Consider the following 12,769-nt stretch of genomic DNA (forward strand, 5'->3'; position numbering starts at 1 on the left):
CCAAGTTGGCAATAATTGTTGTCCAATGCAGATTTCTGGTCTTAACTTCTACCTTTCTGTTGGGACTGTATGCTGTCTCCACACTGACAGACTTGTACTTTTACCTACACTGAACATGTTTCTTATTTGTGAATGTGTCCTCATCACCTGGAATGCCCTCACCTCTCTTCGCAAGTCTAGATCCTCTTCGTCTTTCAAAGACCTGTCTCAGGAGGAACCTCTTTCTTGATGAAGTCTCAAAACTTTAAAAGTGAAATTCTCCATGTACTTTATAATAAATTTGGTACTTAAGCCCCGAGTGATATTTTTTTTTAATTTAGCCCTGAGTGATATTAAAATATTGAGCAATAAGGTACCAGTGCATGCTGGTTGTATATCAACCCTTCTAAGACTATAAAATACCTTAACATTGGAAAAGATTGTCTTCTTTACTGTCTCCTGTTCCCCTCACTGGCTCCGCTTATCAGCTAAATTCTAGTCAACTGAGCTAGGGGAGAATGACAGGCTGAAACTCTCACCATGCACCAATAAAAACATCAGTAGAATTCTCCAGGCTCAACTTTTTCCACTAACAGATTCTCTCAGACCAGTTCCATATTCTTGGCTGATGAGTTCTTATGCTCAGGGTCCTACATACAAAGGTAGGCCCCAGTATAGTAATATTTTCTTTTCAAGAATGATAACTGATAAGGAAAATTTCTCAGGAATATCTATCTATCTATCTATCTATCTATCTATCTATCTATCTATCTATCATCTATATAACAAAACACCAGGTCAATGTGTTATCCAATGATGAAAATGGTATTTGTTAGATTGATATACAAATCTCAAGTTAAGTTAGGTGTTTCCTTTTCTCCCTTTTCTTGATATTCTATACCTAGTTTCTGACTATGCCTTTCATACCTATACACAATGCTATGCTATATTTATTTGTCTATTTGTGGTGTATAAGATATTAATAGATACATAATAGTTGCTTGGTAAATATTTGTTGAATGAATGAATGACTGAATAAAAGGATGTGTTGATCATTCTTTAGTAGATGAGACATTATTATTTGTTTGAAGAAAATAGAGACTAAAGAGGTTGCTCTATTATACAAAGAAAACTACAACAGTTAGAGAAACAAATCTTAGTTGTGTTATCTGAAGTATCACAGTAAGGAATTTGTTCTTTTTTGTTTGTTTTGTTTTTTTGGTACTGGGAATAGAACTCATGACCTTGAGCTTGCCAGGCATGTGCTGTGCCACTGAACTATATCCCTGGCAGGAATTTGTTCTTTTATACTGTGAAAATTCACTTATATGATACCTAGCATGTAGTTCCAAACCGTTTTCATACTGTTTAAAGAACTATTCTGCATAAAGATTGGTTTATGTGTCCATATGTTTAAAAATTCAATTTAAAGTAACAGCTGAATTAGTCAATGAGATTGAAGCTTTTCTTCAACGTTCAGTATAGATGAAGCGGAAGTAGCCTATATTCATTTGTAAGTTTATAGCAGGAAGCTGGGAGGATATTCGATGCATATCATGCAAAGATTAAACTGAATATTAGTATTTCCCAGTTGTCATTGTTTTCTCCTTTGCTTGCTTTCTGCATGGCAGATTTTGCAGCTATTTCTGGATGGTTTTCAAGCTGCAGTTCATTAAGATTACTGCGTTTGGTCTCTTTTTTGAGTATTTCACTACTGTCTTTCACTAGAAGGCACCTAATAAGGTGAATATGCTCCTGAATCATGGTTATGTCTACTTCAAAATTACAGTGGTTGAATGATCTGACTTTTCTCTGGTTCTCTTGTCAAACAAATAAATTAACCCCCAAATCTCATCTGGAGGAAAGCCAAAATCAGTGTTTGTAACAACTTCTCCAAATTAAAATAGAAATGTTTCCCCTGGCATTATTTTAAGCAACCTAAAAATTCTGAATTTGAAATATCAGAAAAATATTGTACAGACTAAGCCACAAAATAAAACTATTTCATATTTCCCCTTAGGTATCTTTTCATATGCAGGGTAGGTCTCTACTGATGAGTTGTCTTTTATTACCTAGTGTACTGGGAGAAACCAAGCAATCTGGAGCACCGCAAGGGTCAAATAAACTGAATTTGTGGATTAAACTTTCAAAGATGTTACACTGACTGTGTGTCTTTCTTATGTTCTGGTAAATCTCAATTTACAAATTAAAACAGAAACATTAAGTTCATTCTGATATCAGTTTGAATTCAAAATGGGTTACAATCTCCAGATTTTCTTTATTTGACTTATTGTGCCCGCTCAAAGTTGCCAGAACATGTTTTTTATTCTGTGTCAATTGAGGTCTTAATCCTCTTCAAATTGGTTAAGTAAGTTAGTGTGGGAAGTAGTGTCATGGGAAGGAGTATCATGGACTTGGAACTAAATAGATTTAAGGGGAATTAGTTAAGCTCTCCTGAGAGAACAGGGGTGCTGACTCCAACTGGTCACTCCTCTGGCATGACTGGTAGAGAATGAAAAGCAAAATATCTTTAAACTTCTCAGTCTAGATTTATTTGTGCAATTTAACTCAGTGTTGGTTCATGTGCCTGCCCAAATCTATTATTAGAGATGAAGAATTTTCAATGCATGAATTTTCTTTTAGAATCAGATTGAGAAAAACAATTAGATGAACAAAGATTTGCATTTATACAAGGAGAGACGAGGAAAGGAGAAGTGGGAATAAAAGATCTCCTTCTATATATGTTCCGCTCTTACCTTGAACATTTTGTAAGTAAGTGTGCTTGGATCTTGCACTCACTGGTTTACATTGAACAAAGAAACATACAGTCTCCTGCATTAGAAAAAAGGCAGATCAATGTGAATGGAGCTATAGTTACATGGAATAAGTGCAAGAGGAGAACGGGGCTACTTATGATACAGAATCTTCTGCCTCAGGGGTCCACAAACTGTGGTCTACTGTAGTAAATAAAGTTTTACTCAGTCACAGCCATGCTCATGTGCTAACAGATTAACATACATTTTGTGGTTGCTGCTAAATAGTTGTGATAAAAGGATATCTGGCCCTTGACAGAAAGTTTGCCAGATGTGCTCTATCCAACAGAAGTCAGGAAGAATTGCAATAATTCTGAAAATTGATCAATAGGTCAGTCATTTTGAGGAAATATTTATAGTCTATAATATAAAGTTTAAACCAAAAAATTAGTTGCAGTATATTATTTAAATATAATTTAAATAGCATAAATTATTATTTATATTTATATATAAATATGTAAAGCCAGACATAGTGCTGTATGCTTATAATCCTGGCACTCAGAAGCCTGAGGCAGGAGCATTGTGATGAGTTTGCATCCAACCTGGGCTATATTGTGAGTCCCTGTTAATTTATTTCATATAAGTTGTTAATTTCTATTTAAAAATTCATATTATAGTTACTTTTATCAATTTTAATCGTTTACATTAGGAATTTGTTTTGTTGTGTTATGCAGATGCAGTAGTCAATGGAAAGCACAAAAAAAGAATTATCTAAAATACTAGTAATAATACCAGTTAACAGTCTTGATCAGGTAGTGTTTGATGCAGAAGCCTATTCCAGACCCAGTGGAAAGAGGGGAGATCTCAGAGAAATAGATGTTATTTTAAATAAGGATCTTGTTAAACAGTTTAGTTAGAAAGCTGTTGTTCTTTCCCACGGTGATTTCAGAAAATTCACAATAAAATATAAACCCAGGAGCGTCAAGGACAAGAGTGGAGAATCTAGAACAGATGGACAAAGGAGTGATTTGCCTATGTGGCAGTCACTTGTGTGCTTTTGCAGACCTTGGGCATACAGAGTGGTCAATTCCTTTGTTTTAGGAATTTACCTAAACAGAATTTATACTTTGGACTTCATTGTACTGATTTTTGCCCATCACGATGTACACTGAGATTATTTCAGAACTTTTTTTAACATTTGATGTTTGATTTATCCTGAAATTTAACTTTTTGAAAGATACTATACAAATTATTTGTATATCTTCATCCAAGTGATGAAAGCATAGAATTCTAGAAGGTAGCTGTAACTTGAAGTGATCATGAATAAAAGCTTCTCAAGCATTAATTTTCATGCAAATAATCAGGTTTTTCTTAAAATGCATGTCCTGATTCAGTAGGTCTAGGATGGGTCTCAAGAAATCTGCTGATGAGGCTTCGAAAAGCAAAATGTTTGTGTTAATCATCTTTCCTACCTTTTTAGACAGTGTCCTGCATCCACAACTGAAATGAGGAGAGGTTTAATTTGGCTCAAGGTTTCAAGGTATGTAGTCTATGGTCAACTGACTCCAAGGCAGAATCATCAAGGTGAAAGGGTGTGGTAGAGCAAAGCTGATCAATTCATGGGTATCAGGAAGCAGAATAGGAGAACAGTGTTAGCAAGGAAGGATATGTGAGCACCACCCCTCTCCTATCTCTCTATTTGCCGGCTAATGTTAGTCAAAAGAACTCCTTTGCCACATGCTCCTGCCATCATGTTCTGCCTCATCATAGGGCCACGGGCAAAACGGTCAAGCAAGCATGGATGAAACCCTCTCAAATCATGAGCCAAAACAAATCCTTTCTCTTTACATGCTGATTTTCTCAGGTATTTGTATCTTGTCACAGTGATTGAAATCTACCTACCATAAGCCTCAAGATAATGTTATTGTACCTCATGGTATGACACTAAATATTTAACACTGGGTATTTGTGGGGAAGGGGTCACAGAATAGTGCATTTCCTAATTTCTATGTTGGGAATGTCCACACCATGATAATAATTTAATCAGCTTTCAAAATTTCAAAAAATTTAATAGCCGTTAAGAATCTCCATCAGACTCTATTATAGCAAATACTGGTTAACATTTCTAGGACATTTACTATGAAAGAAGCACAGTGTTACAAATTTTACTTATGGTTTCTAACAAAATTAAAAGATGACTGCTTATTCATTCCACAAGTTTCTGATTCTTTCATGGTAGATGTCAGAGAAATAAAAATGAATGGCCAACAACCTCTGCCCTCAAGCAATTCATGGAGTCTAGTAGGGGAGACAGATACATAAATAGATAAATTAGAGTACAACATAATATATAATAGAACAGAAAATAGAAGTAACTGATTTAGTATCTATTGTGGTTCCTGCTCGGTGTAAGGGAAACTCAAGGGAAGCCATTGTATTTGCTTCCTTTCAAAAATCCATGCTTACCATGTTAAAATAATTTTTGTGGATACATTTTATGTAGATGTTCTTTATATTTCATAGAACTGAAGGCTATATCAGTTCCATCAAAAATCAAATGTTTGACAAGCACTTTACATCTTTTACTTAGAATTTGGCATAAAATATCTGTCATATAGACTTCAGAAAGAGAATATGGAAAACAGAGCAAGAGCCTTTTGGGAACTGATAATTTGCAGACCTCCCATGTACTATCCTATTCAAATTCAATTTTATTTTAGAAGGTTTGAAGGCATCAGACTGGAGAGATTTTTAAACAGCCCAGTATTAATGTTTTGAGTTACTATCTTACTCAAGCTGAGAAGAGTTTACAGGACTCAACCTGTTTAAAAAAGAAACATCAAATGAAAGAAGCTTAAAAACAAGACAGCATGATGGCTACTGGTCATTTGATCGTTGCTGAAAGTAAGTGTAATTTATTACAACCACTGATTATTTTTTCATTACCTCAAGCCCCTTATGGAAATGAGATGGGTAGAAATAATGACATACTATTTTTTTCAATCTTCATTGTCTCAGTATTGTATTTGTCCATCACTGTTTTCTTGGCTCACACAGGTCAGAATTATATTTTAGCACTGTGGCCCCAGCGTGAAAACAAAGTTTGGGTTGCATCAAAAAACAATCTTTATGTGACAGAACAGTGTGCCAGCAAACGAGGTTGTTATGCTTCTTTGTCTTCTGTCTGCCTGACCTGGACCTAACATGAGCGAGGTGATGATTTAGTGCAGAATTCTTGATATTGCACAAGGAACCCTACCGAGTAAGCTTGCTTTTGTTTCTCATAGGATTCTAGGAGACAGAATGAAGGATGATGTTTTGAAAGGAGAACAGTCAGGGACCTAGCAACCAATCAAAACCTCCTAATTCCTTTCAAGGCCCTAGGGTGCTCTGCTGAAATTTTAGGTACAAAGAGAGAGCAAGGTTTTATATTTCCCACTCAGCACAAGTGAAAAAAATAAAACTGGAAGTCAGTGATTATTAGATAATCAAGTTCCTTAATTGAGTAAATTCCTATGTTATTAAAGTTATTTGCTTTTATGTTTACTTCATATTCATATATTTTTTCATTGTATTTACTTTTCTATGGCTTTGTAAGTATAGAAAAAGTTCTGGGGGGCTGGGGATTTAGCTCAGCGGCAAAGCGCCTGCGTAGCAAGCGCAAGGTCGTGAGTTCGGTTCCCGGTACCGGAGAAAAACCAAAACCAAAAAAAAAAAAAAAAAGAAAAGAAAAAGTTCTGGGAGATCAGGAGTAAAAAGGAACTCTTTCTTAAAAAAATTTAATAGTGACATTCTTGCAATCATAACTAGAAATAATATTTAGGTAAATATTTGGATACCCTGAGATTCAGTTACATTGACAAAATCAAACTACTCAGACCTAACTTTCTCTTCTTACACTTTTTTATAAAGTCAAAATTTATATTGAGTTAGGGATCATGCATATGATCACATTTTATCTTAATTAGCTCTTAAAAGTTCTATCACCAGAAAAAGTTATATTCTGAAGTACGGAGGGTTGAAAATTCAACATTTGAGTTAGGACATGGAGGTGCACAATTTAGCTCCTAACACAGTCCATGAAGATGTTCTCCTATTTTTTTTCTCTTAAATAGACATAGTTTTAACAGATATATTCATAATACATGGATATATATATAGATATATAATTTAAAGATAATTATAAAACTACTTGATAGAAGAGACTAGTTTGCTCTATGCTCTATTGCCAATTCCTAGCACAATACTTGGCATATAAAATGGTTATCAAAACTTATTGAATGAATGAGTAAATGTGAATCATATTCAATATTCCATTACGTTCCCTGAGTCTTAGAGTTTGCTTAGAGCTCTCTTACTGAAGGATATTTATTAGTCCAATTTATTGCATGAAAACCTATCAAGAATTATTCAAAATTGCCTCAAATGCAATATCTATGAAACATAATTATAAACTTATAAGATCGTAAATGTCATTATCACATGTACACCTAGTAGATTATTACATAAGTTCCTTAAGAGACATCTACAAGAATTTCTGCAATAACTATGAATAAAAGTTCAAATTGGATGCAACTAAAATTAACATATCCTGACACATTGCTCAGATGGAGTATTACACAACAATGACAATGAATGTATTGCTTTTACATACAACAGCATGAATGCATCTTAGAAACAAGAAAAAAACAGATTAAAAGAAGAATACAAAATTTATTACTTAATTTATAGAAAGGATAAAGCCAGGAAAAATTTACGTATAATGATAGAACTAATGACAGTTGTTCTCTTTAGGGAAAAAGGAACTGGGAGAGAATATTGGGATTTCTGTCATGTCTGGTATGTTTTAATTATTTATTGGGTGGTGGATACATAAATAGTCTTGCTTTACAAAATATCATTGAAATGTGATTTATTTGTTGTGCTTAGTCAAAAAAATTACTCCTGGGTCAGAGATATAGCTCAGTGGCACAAGTGCCTGCCTGGCAAGTGCAAGGTCCTGAGTTCGATTCCTGATATAAAAAGAAAAAGAATTACTCCTTCTAGACATCACATTGCAATTTTTGCACAAATTGTGGGAAACTTGAGAAGGCATTTTACTGAGGTCTATTGAGAAATGAAGAAAAATAAAATGTGGATTACTTTTCTCTTTCTCTTTTTTTCTTTTTGTCTTTTTGAGAAAGGGTCATGCTATGCAGTTCAGGCTGGCCTTGAGCTCACTTTGTAGGCCAGGTTGGTCTCAAACTTGCAACGATCCTTCCTCCTCAGCCTTCCAAGTGCTGGGATTGTAAGCATGCACCACCATGCCTGTCTTACTTTCCTCTTTTAAAACATTATCTGATTTTTCCTCCTTTCTAACTTTTCCTTAGATTGCTTTATTATCAAAAGTCTTTGGCTGTGTTGGTACAAAATCTGAAAATGGGAAGAAAGCAGTATAAAAGTGGAAAGCTGTTTCTGGAGAAATTCTGAGGAAATACTAGAATCAAATCAAGCTTATATGGTTTTATATTTAACTTCTATAATCTAGTCATAATGACAATTCAGATCACCACACGAAATTAGATTTGTCACACCAGCTGCCTTTCCTTTTAGTAGTCCAACCGTAGAACTACTTGTCTTTAAAAAAAATTGATCTATGTTTTAATTTGCACTTAAACTTCACTAGCGCAGATTTTTTGGTAAGGAAGGGCTCAGTATTATGTTGCTGAAATGTTAGACTGTTGTTCAATTTGCTACACATCTTGAGAGGTGGTTTATCCTTATTAAAGGTTGCCAATTGTAAAACTAGTATTTCTTAGCACTTTCAAGATACAAATGTAATCAATGACATTTGAAAAGCAAGGCCATTGAACAGTAAGAGATTCTCTCTTGGTGTATGTGTATGTGCATACATGGACATTAAAATTAACGTCTGTCCTAAGAGTTCTTCATTTAATAGGTACATCTGGAGCAGTTAAAAGGATTTGTTCTCCTAAATAAAATTCTTTACTCAATTAACTTTTTAAATTAATTCAAATGTTTACTAGAAAGAAGAAATATAAAATGCCACCCTCATCTTCTAAAAGAATCACCTTTTAACCCAGTTTTGAAAAGTAGATATCACACTGGCACATAAACTTCTCTATGTATAGATCAAGAATTGGTAGAATTTCTTTACAGTTTTTACCAAAGAATTCAGTCAAGTTAACATTTTCAAATGGGTTAACAAACTGCTGACACACATCATTTCTTCACATATAAAGCATGCCTTACCAAATCATATTTTAATAGATTGTGTACAATCAACCACTTTTTCATAAGAGTATTTCTACCTTTTAAAATACCCATACAATACTTTCTTTGTTATGATGTAATTAGTAGTGGTTTTACTACTGCTTGTTTCTGTGGGAATGGGAAAAAATTTAAAGATAAACTTGCCTTTTTGTCCATGTGAGGCCAAGACTTAAACATGAAAAAGCAGAAAGTCCAGTTGTCACTATGCCCAAATCTTTGGCTGACCACCAAAATATTCAGGTGCAGGTGAAACTCCCAGGAAGCTGGTTAAAAATAGCAGCAGAAAGAAGCCATAATAACTGAGCAAATATATCAGCTGGTATACATCACCTGGGAGACAGAATTTTTAGTTTGATTCCATGTAAGTGAATTGCTTATTGGGGCAGCAAAAATAAACTTCATAACACAACATAATTCAAAATCATAAAATGCTAGAATATTAATCTATAATGTCTAAGTTTAATATGAAATTGTAGCTATGCAAAGAAACAAGAAAGTTTACCTCACATTCAGGAAAAAGATAAAAATCAAATGAATCAGAATGTGTCTAAATGTTGCACATTAATGACAAGGTTTCAAAGGCTTCAAAGATATATATATATATATATATATATATGTATGTATATATATTGCAATTAATGAATGGAGAAAGAATCCCAACAGGAAAATGAAAACTTTTAAAAAATTAAATTCAAGAATTCAAAAGTGCAGTGGAAATGAAAATTCATTAGATGATTTCAAGAGCAGTTAGATATGGCAATAATATTAATGAAATTAAAGATACATCTTATTTACTCTTTCAGCTTCTTACAAAAGGGAAACAATATGATGTTGACTCATGTGAGACTGATTTATTTCACTTATGAATATGGACTCAAGTTGCATTCATTTCCCTATATAGGTTTCCAAACTCTAGCTATTACAAATTATGCTGCTATAAACATGGGTGCACATATATCACTGTGGAATGATGTTTTTAATTCTTCTGGCAAAATACTCAAAAGGGGTTAGGTGGATTAAAACACTCCCCAAGAGGGGAGAGAAAGAATTAAAGAAAAGAAATAGCTTTAGAAATCTTTGAGATAGAATCAAGAAGAGGGTAGAGAGGAAGAGATAGAGAGAGAGAGAGAGACAGAGAAAAGAGGAACAAAAATATTTGAAGAAATAATTGCCAGAAAATTTAGTGAAAAACATTAGTTTTTATTTCAAAGAACCTCAATCAAAACAAGTAAAATACCAAGAAACAATTCCTAGGAACATCAATACTCAAATTTCTCAACATAAAAGATAAAGTGAAACATCTATTAAAGAAATCAAGTACATTTCACATGGGAGAACAAAAATATGATCAGTGGCTGATTTTGCCTTAGAATCCATAGAGACCAAAAGACAATGGAACAACACATTTATAGTGCTAGAACTAAAATTCAAACATGTACAGTACAGTAAGCAAGTAAATAAATTTGTCAAATGAGAATTCTATGGATTACCAAAATATATCTCAAAGTCCATATATTTCAAACAAAAAACAAATAAATAAATAAAAGGAACAAACCTGTACTGCAAAAAATGCTGAAAAGAAATGATATAGTAGCTCCAGGCTATAAGATATTTTTTGACAGAGGGTCTCACTACATAGTTCAGATTGGCTTTGAACTCCCTATGTTCTCTAGCCTGGCCTCAAAATCACCACAATTTTCCGGCCTCATCCTCCCAAGTGCTGGAATTACAGCTGTATGCCACCATGCCCAGCTAGACTATCATATGTAAGTCCAAAATTATGTATGCAAGTTTTCTTTTCTTTCTATTTCTTAATACTTGATTGTCTAAAAATATGTCTGTCTAAATCATAAATAAAAATTATATATATATATATATATATATATATATATACATATTATATGATAACCCTAAAAGTATGGTGCATTACTGGGAATACATTGTTGGAAAGTTCTTATATTTTACTTGAAGTGATTAATGTTCACTGTGAAGAGATTGTGATAAGTTAAATTGAGTAATGTGTTGTGCTTCTAGGAATGGTTGATGAAATTTCACAAAGACATATGTCTTACATGCCAAAAGAAGAATTAAAATGATATAAAATCTTTATTAACTAAATAGAAGAGAAGAAAGGAAGAACAAAACTAAAGTGGATGGAGAACAAGTAGAAAGTGGCAGACTTAAATGCAACTGTATAAATATCACTTTAAATATAAAATGATTAAATATTTCCATTACAGAGCATGAATTGTTAGATGGTATACAATAACAAACTATATACTACCTATAAGAGATACATATTAAACATAGAAATGTAATATATTGAAAATCAGGGATGGAAAATGCTATACAAAGAAACAGCAAGTTCAAGAAAATTGATGTAGTTAATTTAATATTAGACTAAGTAGACTTCTAACAAAGATCCTTTACTAGCTCAGAAAAAGAAACTTTATAAAATGTAAATATACTGGGAAGGAATATCAGTTATCCATATGTAAGCATTGTATGTTAGGGGTTCTAAATATAGGAAATGACAACGGCAGAAATAAAAAGAAAAAGAAATGAACAAGCATATTTGGAAAAGTGTACATAGCTTTCAATAATTTATAGAAGTAGATTTAAATTTAGTAATTATAAAAAACAATCTAAACATCACTTTCAATACTTTAGCCTAATTATATTTTATAGAACAGAACATTCAATAATAGCCATAATTTCAAGTGTATATGGAATATTCATAAAGCAAGAATATAAACTATGCATACACTAGTCATAGTAATATTTAAAATATGAAATAATATGGAGTATTTTCACACAACAAAATTAATGTAAATAAATCAATAACAATATAGTAACTTAAAAATCCCAAATATTTTTATATTAAGAACTGGCTTCTACAAAAGCGACAGATCCGTGGAAAATTAGAAAACATTTGAATAATAATAAAAAAACAACATGTCAATATTTACAGGATAAAGCTAAAGCAATACTCAAAGGAAAGCTTGGAATGCTCTATTATACAATAAGAAAAACCTAATATGAATACAATTAAATTCTACTTTATGAAGTTAGAAAACTAAGGATAAATTAATCCCAAAGTAAAATAAGCAACTACTAAAGATGAGATATAATAATGAAATAGAAAATGAATGAACAATAAAGATAATCAATAAAACCAGTCTAGTTTATTGACAGGATCAAAATAATTTTTATATGTCTGGTTAAACTGGTTAAGAAAGAAAAAGAAAATACAGATCCTCAATAATAGGGGTGAAAAGGAAAATCACTAGAGATATTAATTTCAACTACTAGTATGGAAACATTAAAATAAATTTATACAGTAAATTTGACAACTTGGGGGTATGGATAACATTATAAAAAACATAAAGGGCAAAAACCAATATAAGAAGAAACATAAAAATCCAAGTAGCTTGTATTCATTTAAGAAATTCAATATGTGAGCAAAAACCTTTCTACAAAGACAACTCCAAGTCCTGATGTTTACTTGGATAAATTATCACAAACAAGTAAGAAAGAAATAATAAAAGTAGTTGAAAGTCAACTTTGATTAGCCAGTCTGAGCAAAAGAAAAAAAAAACAAATAAAAATAATTAATGGAATCTCAGAGACCACAGAACTATCAAACAGCAGCACACGCATAATGAGAGTCTCAGAAAGGAGAGAAAGAAAGGTGCAGAAAAAATTTATGGATAAATAATGGCTGAAACCTCTCCATAATTAAAAAAGTCTTTCTTTTATCCATC

This window comes from Chinchilla lanigera, unplaced genomic scaffold, assembly GCF_000276665.1.
Source record: "Chinchilla lanigera isolate Chin_1 unplaced genomic scaffold, ChiLan1.0 scaffold00102, whole genome shotgun sequence".
NCBI classification, from domain to species: domain Eukaryota; kingdom Metazoa; phylum Chordata; class Mammalia; order Rodentia; family Chinchillidae; genus Chinchilla; species Chinchilla lanigera.